This window comes from Telmatherina bonti (genome assembly GCF_933228915.1).
Source record: "Telmatherina bonti genome assembly, chromosome: 12".
NCBI classification, from domain to species: domain Eukaryota; kingdom Metazoa; phylum Chordata; class Actinopteri; order Atheriniformes; family Telmatherinidae; genus Telmatherina; species Telmatherina bonti.
The window spans coordinates 8,071,902-8,082,333 of NC_136610.1; positions in this window are offsets into that span (position 1 = coordinate 8,071,902).

Below are 10,432 nucleotides of genomic sequence, written 5' to 3' on the forward strand. Positions count from 1 at the left end.
AAGCAGAAACATAAAATGTGCTTCTTCTGAATCCATCTGCGGTTGCTGTTTGTGGGAAAGGAAGAAAAAAACTGCAGTTTTTCTTTGATTCTGCTGAGTTTCTTGGTTTATCAGATCAGATTTTAGAAAGATTGTCAAGAAAAGCGGCAAATTCTCTAATTTTTGCATCTTAAAAAGTGACTCCTGAAGTTTGTTCATTGCAGTTTTGGCTGTAAGCTCTGTTAATTAAAATCATTTTATTTAGTCTGTTTGGTCAGACACTGGCAGAAAAAAGAAGCCATTCAATAAGATAATGTAAGAAGGGTTTCACATTTTGACTCTTCCAAAAATCCAGGGTCTATCGAGCCACGTTCAAAGCTTAGATACTCACATTTGGTGGTATTTAACCTCATGTTCTCCAGGTTCATGACCATCAGTGCCTTGTGGCATAGCTGACAGTGCAGACCATCATCCCCAGTGGATGTGTTTGGGTTTAATTAGGCTGTAACACTTCATGCTTTCATACCATTCGGTTGGGATCCAGTGTCCCTTTTCCTTTGGGATTAAAGTCATTGGGCAAAGGGGGTGTTCAGATCCTTAAATTCTTCCGCAGTACCCTCTTAAATTACTTTTGTAAGTGTCAGATTTATTAATGACAATACTATTTTCCATCCTGTTGTCCTTCATTTTCTCTCCCAGCTCTAATTTCTCAGCTTTATATCTGTGAAACATGGTCTTGCTGATGTCAGTGAACACATCTAACAGCACCGTGCAGTGCTTACAAACCACAGGGTTCCTTGTTTCAGTCTCCTTTTCAGTAGCTGTCTGGTTAAATTCAGGAAACAGAATCAGTGTTTGGCTCTAAAGCTGTTTGGTAAGTTTAGAAAAAAACAAAAATACTTGAGGCCTTGCTTAGATTTGATGTGCAATGCCAAGGGGTCCTGAAAGAACATCTGAATGTTATTTTGTCATCTGTAATGTGCCTTGTTCAGGACTCTGACTTTCTCCTAACAAACCCACATGAGTCATTCAGTGTTTCTGTTTAGTCAAGATTTTTAGTTTTACATTTATAACAACCAGAGGCTGTATTTCCGTGTTCGTTTTGAAGATGTAAATGTGTTAACAAAGCTTATGAATTATTAGTTGACTATTTTAATTTGAAAAAAAAAAAAAAAGACACTGAATATGGCATTTTAACATGCAAGCGTCTTGGCAAAAGGGACAGTGTCTGGTTTGGTCTGGAATAAATAATCTTGTTTTATGTAGGTTTGTTGGATTACTTTCACTATAATCGGACAGTTTTATTTTGATGTAATAAGTTTGAATTTACACTTTTTGTGAGCAGTAAAGATCAAAAATAATATCCCGTTAGCCTCCTCATTCTGCTGTTACTACAAACCCTGCAATTAGCATTAACATGCTGACAAGAGATGACTGTCCTTGTATTGACATTACAAATATAAAAAATGTCCCCTGCCAGCATGCAGAATTTAATGAATAACATGTTAACACTTTAATGCTAACATGCTAACTGCAGAGTTTCAGCATGTTAATGTTGCAAAAACAAGTATCATGTTAGCATGTGATATTATATATGACATGCTAACATGTTAATGTCAACATGCTAATAGTAAAATTTCAGCATGTAAACATGTAAATGTGTGTTTAACATCGCCAAAAATAAATTGTATCATGTTAGCATGCAGAATGTTAACGCATTAATGCTAACATGCTAATGGCAGAATTTCAACGTTATTGCTGCAAAAATAAGTTACATCATGTTAGCATGTGATATAAAATATCACATGCTAACATGCTAATAGTAAAATTTCAGCATGTAAAGATGCACCTGTGTGTTTAACATAGCCAAAAATAACAAATGTTATTTAACATGTTAACACATTAATGCTTACGGCAGCATTTCAGCATGCTAGCATGTAACTCTGTATTTAACATTGCAATTAATAACCCAAATGTCATCATGTTAGTCGTGGTATTAAATGAATAACATGGTAACATTTAAGGGTTTGTTTTCATCTCATAATCATGTGAATTTTCAATGTAACTGCTCCTAGCTATCAAGACTCTTTTTTTTTTTTTTTTTTTTTTTTTTTTGTCATTTTTCATCTTCTGTTTACAACTGAGTAAAGAACAGTTAATTATTAATAACAGAATATCAAGCCTGTGTGCTAAAATCGGCTAGCTTCCCAAATTTTGAACTGTTGGCAGCAGATTTTCAAGCTTTTCCTGGTTTACATCAGAGCTACTTTAACAATCAGAGAACAATAATCACTATGCGTTGTTGTTTTTTTTTTTTTTTTTTTTTTTAATGTTGGGTAATTTTTATTTGAATTTTATTTGATTGAAATGTTTCTCTTTGCTCTTTGTGACATTAGTGTTGGTATTGTGCCAAAAAAGGTAAAAATTGTCAGTGTTTTCCCAGCTCTGTCATTATGCACCAGCACTTTGACCAGGAAGTTACAGGAGTTTGTACAGTACATTTTTCATGTTGTACAGTTCTTTGTTGTTGTTTTTTTTTTTTTCTGCTTCTTGTTAAACTGTAAGTAATCTGCAGCAAGTTGTTTTCAGCCTAATGCGTAGTTTACACGCCAATGTTTTGCTTTTATCGGCTTTACTAAATAAAAATGTGGAAATTTTTGTTTCATGACTTAATTTTTTTTCTTTTACAAATTTTCAGTGGTAATTTCTTTTCTTTCTTTTCTTTTTTTTTTACATTTAATAACATTTTTTAATGGTACATTTTTTATTAAATTAAAAAATGTAATAACATTCCATTCTAGATGGCGCTGTCTGGTGGCAGCAAACTGTAGTAGCTCTGACTTGCTATCTTGATTTTCTTTTTTCTTTTTTTTAAAAGTACAAACTCTTCTCACATAGATATTAGCTCAAATTAGGTCTTTTTTTTCTGAGGATTTCATGCTGGTTCGGAGGGTGTGTTGCAAGGGAGAATTTTCTGCATATTTTTTGGCTCTCTCAAGACTTGTTATGAGTCTCCATGGCAACGAAATACTTGTTTACAATCGGGATCAACTAATTAAACTCTCCCAAATCAGGATTATCAGCGAAACAACACATCAAATCCCGATGGAGTTGAAAAGAAAGAGAAGAGGATGCAGAGCGGGAGTGAGACAGAGGAGAAAGCGATGGAGATTTAAACCATATCTACCAAGCGTCCTCATGGGTAATGTGAGATTGCTAGCGAACAAAACGGACGAGCTTGAGATGCTAACAAGGTCTCAGAAAGAATACAGAGTGCAGTATTATGTGCTTAACTGAGACATGGCTGCATGAACACATTCCTGACTGTAATGTGTCTGTATCGGGCTTTAAAACGGTCCGTGCAGACCACAGCAGACAACACAGCGGAAAGCTAAAGGGTGGTGGAATTGCAGTGCTGGTTAACCAGTGTTGGTGTCATCCTGGACATGTTACTGTCAAGGAGAAGATATGCACAAGGGACATCGAACTGTTAGCTGTGAGCTTCCGTCCATATTATTTACCCAGAGAGTTTACCTGTGTTATTCTGGTAGCGGTTTATATAATACCTGGTACTGCACCAGACACAGCCTGTGACGTCATCAGCTCCATCGTTGCTCGGCTACAAACACAGCATCCAAACTCATTCATGGCGATCTCCAGAGACTTCAACGTCTCCTTCTCTGCAACTCTACCAACATTCCAGAAAAATAAGATGTTGGACTTATTTTATGCAAATATGAATAATGGATACAGTTGTTCTGCTCAACTCCACCTACAAGCCCATCGTTCAGCAGCAACCAGTCATCACAAATACTAACAAAATCTGGTCTGCTGAAGCTGAAGATGCTCTTAGAGGAGGCTTTGAGGCTAAAGACTGGAACGTCCTCTGTGAACCTCATGGAGACAACATCAACGACATGACCGAGTGACAGATTACATAAACGTCTGTGTGGACAGCATCGTCCCAACAAGAACAGTGAGGTGTTCTTGCAATAACAAACTGAATATATCTATAAGAAAGGTCAGAGCAGACTGTACTTCTTAAGGAAGCTGAGATGGTTTAACGTCTGCACCAAGATGTTGCATATCTTCTATAAGTCTTTTTGTGGAGAGTGCAGTCAGCTTTGCAGCATCTGCTGGGGTAGTAGCATCAGAACCAGAGACTTGAAGAGAATCAACAAACTGATCCAGAAAGCTGCTTCTGTGCTTGGAGTAACTCTGGAGTTGCTGGAGCTGATTGTCCAAAGAAGAATGCTGCACAAGCTGATGAAGATGATGGAGGATTCTTCACACCCGCTCCACAACACAGTGATGAGACAACTAAGTGTGTTCAGTGAGAGGCTTCTTCAGGTCCGATGTAAGACTGAAAGATACAGAAGATCATTCCTGCCAGCAGCCATCAGCCTCCGGAAAAAAAAAGTCTCAATGATTCATTATGGACTTTTATATATTTCCCTAAAAGAACTCCAATTGTTAACACAAACCCACAAATTCAATACATTTTCCCCATTTCTCTGGAGCATCTTGGGGGATCATTCTGGTGACACCCCAAGGATCTTTTATTTGTGGCTACATTTATAAATTTTGAAAACTTTTGTGAGGATTAAATGGATTTGTGAAGGGGGTATGTTTTACTGGGACTTACATTCACAAATTCAACCCCAGAGTTTAATGTTTGCCTTATAAAAATAATCTGTCATTCAGGTAAGCCACAACTTTTAAAAAAAAATCATTTCAGATCAACACAAGACAAAAATGTTTCTGACATAAATAACAAGCCCTGATGGAGACGAAAGTTAGAAACACATGTTACTCTGTTGGAGGAAGAATAACAGAAGACATCTTGATTGAAATATGGGGGCGGCACGGGGGTGTTGCTCCCCTATGCTGCTGCAGCTGCGAGGGGGGGGGGCAGGATTGTTCCCTGATGGTACGGGTCCCAAGTCGTCCCAAGTTGCTTCAGGAAGCAGCGTAAAACGTTCTGATTAAACTGTGCGATGTTTGGCTGTGGCGGGGAAAAGCTGAAATGGTAACAACAATAATGACCAAATATGAAGGAGTCTTTTCAGGCTACATCAAAGGTGTCATTTTATCTCTGTTTGCAACCAAAAAGCTTTACATTGGTTTAGGGCGAGTCCTCGAAGCTCTGGTGTCCTTGTGGCAACAAACCTGACTCTAAGCAGCAGTTAAAAGGATTGTGACAAAATACTTTCGTCTTGATTTGATTACGATATTTTTGGGGGCCGATTTAATTTAAATTGCGGTTCTCATGATTCTTCGTTATTGCTGATTTTTTGTAGATGAAAAACAAAGAAAAAAATGTACCAAACTTTTTTTGTTCGTCATTTTTCTTGATTTCAGTGAAGAAAAAACAACACAGTAGCCAGACCATCATTCTGCTGCAGTAATGCACAAGAAGACAAGTAAAAAGATCAATAAAAATGACAAAAAAATTTATAATGGATTTTTTGGGTGGATTAGCAAAAAAAAGAAGATTTTTAAACAAAAAAAATCTATTTTAAATTTATGAATCGAAGTCAAAGTCTCTATTTTAGATTTTTCTATGTGATTTTCCATTTAGAGCATTTAGCTGACATAAGTTCTGCACAAATCTGAATAAGTTGTAACTCTTGCAACAGGAAGACTTCCAAAACCTGCAGGCGCCCACATAAAATGTTCCATAGAGGGTACTTTGCTGAAAAAAGTTTGCTATACAGTTCGCCACCATCTATCTGCATAAAACTAGCTTCTTTGGCGGAATTAATGGCAAATTTGCATTTTTGTTATGGCAAGACTGTAACTTAGTTTTGTTTTTTTGTTTTTTTTGTTTCTACATTAGTGCCTGAGGAAATTTAACATGTTTATTTCACAAAGTGTTTCATCCACTGATAAAAAGAAAGAAGCTCTTTTGCCTGTAATGTTGATTCATTTAATCATCTCTTCATTCCTGCATTATGGACTTGTGTGATATCTTGCGTGCTGGCTTAGATAAGGCTGAGCTGCGTTTGTGGAACGACTCGAGTGTCGAAGATGATGCCAGTTTTGGTAGGACTTATTCAGGCGAATCTCTCTTCAGCGACCCCCAAGGAGTAGCTACAAGAAGCTGATGGCAAACTGAGTCAGATACAACCTGAGTTTATCATGTTGGACAGAGATGTGTACAGCAAGGAAACGGAGGAAAAGAACTGGTCATTAAACACAACAGTCAGGTTTATTACAACCTTTGGAGCAACACTTGAAGAGTCAGTTTTTATGTTTACATGTGTTGGATGGAGGTTGACCAAAACAGTGTTGGAGTTCAGAATCAGAATTTTATAATCATTGTGGTACAACTATGAAATTTGAGCAGCTGTGTCTTTAAATGGTGCCTTTTTAAAATATTTACAAGTCTTACATAACATGTAATTATAAGAAAAATAGTAAAAATAGAAATATGTGCAGTGTAATAGTGCATAAAATGTATGAAATATAATGGAATAGTGCGATGAATGGTTGTACACAGTAAATAGTGCAGATGGAGGGAAAAGATGGTAAGAACAGTTTCATTGCACATATTTTTGAGCAGTTTTTATCAATGTGATTTAAATTGTTAAATTGTATAAACTTAGAAATAAACTGCCTCTGTGACCTATAGTGCCATCTGGAGGGTAATGAGTGCTAAACAGGTGGTAACTGGGGTGAAGGGTGTCTTTAATTGTGTGTTGAGCTCTAGTGAGGCAGTGAGAGCTGTCAGTTTCCTCCAGGTTGGACAGAGGGTGACCTGTGGTCCTCATGGCCAGGGATCCCCAACCCTGGTCCTGGAGAACCGGTGTCCTGCAGGTTTTCCAAGTGTTCCTGCAGGAACACACCTGACTCAGACTCAGACAAGCTCTGCACATGTCTGCTAAATACACACTGATTTAAATCATATGTGTTGCAGCGGGGACACTTGGAAAACCTGCAGGACAGTGGGCCTCCAGGACCAGGGTTGGGGATCCCTGCTCTGGGCTGTATTGATGACTCTTACATGAATCCATGGGGACATGTGAAAAATAAGAGATATGGTCGTGTGGTAGGTCAGAGATACGCTGCTTTTCTTCAGAGACTCTGAAAAATGTGAATTGTCTCTTAAACTTTTTTGCATTTAAAGTCAAATTTTGAAACAATCGTTAATCCATAGAAGATGAATTAGTAGCGTGATGCACACAGAGGACCACTGAGTGTCAGCAGAGGACAGTTTGTCAGCTCGTTTTATAGGCTCTGAGTTCCAACCTGTGAACTTTGACAATATAAACAGCATCCAGCGCCGCAGAGCTGCAGATCTGTTTCACTTCAAGTGGTAAAAACCTGCATTGATCCTGCGTGTCAGCGTCAACAGACAGAACAAAGATGTCTGTAAGAGTCCCAGATCTCAGCTGTCTTGTTAGCAACATCACTCAAAAGGTTAGGGATGACTTTTGATGAAACTTTCAGGAAATCTCAGAAATTTAATAAAGAATAAAGTATTAAATTTTGTTATCTGGATCAAGGCCTGGATTCAGGAACCTTTTAAAAGGATTCTGGCATCTAGAGAGATAGAAATCATTTCACATCTAGAGCTTCTAACTAAAAAATTGTGTGGAAATTCATGGGCACTAGTGGACTAACTAATAAAACAAATTAAAGAATTAATAATAATAATAATAATAATAATAATAATAATAATAATAAGTATTAGTATTATTATTATTATTATTATTATTAGTATTATTATTATTATTATTATTATTATTATCATAATATTAAATAATAATATTAACAGAAATAATGATTATAAAAAAATACTTAGAAAAGCACTCGGAGAGCGCAAATCTCCGCCAAGTGCCACAGTTCTCCCCATATTGTAATCTTTTGTTCTGTTGCTGAAATTCCAAAGGCCCCCTATTTTTTCATATTCTGGATCATAGTATCCGGAATGATTCCTTTACCTGAGATCAGTCATTGATATATTTTACAACCTGCTGGAAGCTTGTCTTGTATTTTTTCCTGCTCAGATGACTTTCATGCTCAGTGCTCCGACCATTTTTGTTGGAGTTACGTGCACAAATGTTAAAAATTACCCTCACAATGTTAAAGAGTCCTTTAAACAGTTCCTGGATCCAAACAGTGATCCGGATCACCACCAAAATTAAATCAGTTCTTCCTTTTCAATTTTCCAACAACTCCTGAAAATTTAATGAAAATCCATCCATAACTTTTTGAGTTATCTTGAACACAAACAAACAAACGCCGGTAAAGACACAACCTTCTTGGCGGTGGTAATGATCTGTTTTTGTAAAAATGAATTGGCTCCATCCGGCTTCCCCATGACCCTTCATTGGATTATGTGGTTAGGATAATGAATGAATGAATGAATGAATGAATTGGCTTCATCATTTTTTCTGGGGGTTGTAGGGGTTTCCAGGTTCTGCCTCCAGGGGGCGCTGCAGCAGGCAGACTGCAGACAAGGGGTGCCCAAGTCCAGTCCTGGAGATCTACCATCCTGGAAGTTTCAGATGCATCCCTTCTCTAATACACCTCACCCACCTGTCCTCCAGCTCCTCAGACGTCTGGTAACAATGCTTTTGACTCAGGTGTGTGTTGGATGCATCTAAAAGCTGCGGATCTTGCGACTGGACTTGGGCACCTCTGCTGCAGACGGTTTCAGACACCTTTGTTTACATTCCTGTGTTGTGGATGACATCACCTGGGATGTAACAGACTGACAGCTGGGGCTGATTGGTTGGGGGCCCACCTGTAGCTGGTCTTTCCTTCACACTGAGGCCCCAGAGGGCCCGGCACCTCTGACCTGCAGTTTACGGACTGCAGATCTGTGTGAAAGGATGAGTGTGTCAGCGGCTGTTTGACAAGCTAAACCCGACACCTGTAATGCAGAACGTCCCCACCTTTGCAGAAACCCCCACTCAGCTCAGTGAGTGTGTTGGATTTACTCATGTTGGGACTCGGTGTCGGGATCCGTTTAGGTTCTGGAGACTAAAGTTCCCATCATGTTGATGACTGTCCTGCAGTTCAGCCCAAAGACTAAAGTTAGTTTAATTCTGCAGGATATTTACTCTGATTGTTAAAACTGTGTGTGTGTGTGTGTGTCGGTTATGGGTCACAGCCTCTGCTGTCATGTCACAGAGTTCCCATGGTGCTTCGCAGCCACCTGGAAACACCTGAAGCCAGGAGGAGGAGGAGGAGAAGTGTGAAAAGAGGAGAGGACAGACGTGTCAGTCGGGTGAGATAAACAGGAGGCATGAATATTTTATGTTCATTCACACAAATCTGATCCAGGGTAAGCCTACTCATCTTCATCATCACTTTTCTCATCTTCATCTGCAGGACTGATGTTGGCCATGTTTACATGGGAGTTTTAATTCCTCTTTAAGTCTGAATAAAAGTTAAACCTGCTTTTAACTGATGAAAAAATGATCATATAAACACCTTATTCTGAACAAAAACAACAATTTGGAATTAAATTCCCAAGTAAGTGGCTGGATTATCCAGAGGGTCTTGACTGTGGCCCGGAGAATTAGGCGGGGCTAAATATTGGGCGGGATTAGACATCCAATCCCGCCCCCCCCAAACATTTTGATTGGATTAACCTCAACCCTGACTCTAACCCTAACCCATTGACCGTATATGAAAGATGGACGGAGCCTCTGGTGGTTAAAAGTGAATCCTATGCAAAAAGCTGCAGTTCCCCCTTCATCCACTAGGGGGCTGCAAAACAGAGCAAATCCCCATAGACTCCCATGTTAAAAAGAACAACTTCCCAGCAGAAATAAACATGTTTACAGCCTGGTTCAAAAATCCATTTTAGGTTTAATAGGTCAGGTTTACCTTCATGACAACTGTGGGGGGAGTGAATTTTTTTTCTAACTCGCCCGTTTAAAAATAATGTAATCTCTAAATTTGGCATATTTAGGGGCGGGTCATTTTGATTGAGAGGTCAAGTAAGAAGAACATAGAACAACTGCGGTTTTTAGCCGGTTAACAACGTGACTTAGCTTTAGTCCACTTACCTCCGTTAGCTGGTTAGCTCCTGTTGTCTCCTGTTGTCTCTGGGTTAGCTCGGTTAGCTCTTAGCTACAGAAAGCTCGGAGTTTGCTCGATGTCAATCATCCACCATGACGCTCACGGCTCTCCTCTCAGCTCCACCTCTTTGCCCATATTTGTATTTTCCGGGCGAGATGACACACATGCCCCTGCCAAGATGGCGATGGTAGGAACCGCCCACCGGGCTTCAATTCAGCTCTTCAGAAACCTACGGGTGACGTCATGGAGGCTACGTTCATCTTTTTACATACAGTCTAGGCCTTAACCCCACACCATTTCACATCCAACCACGCCCATTGGACGTCCAGCCCCGCCCCATTCTCCAGGCTGCAGCCCGGGGTTATTGGGATTATCCGCATTTTAAATCCGAACTGATTCATTCCTCTGTTGCATA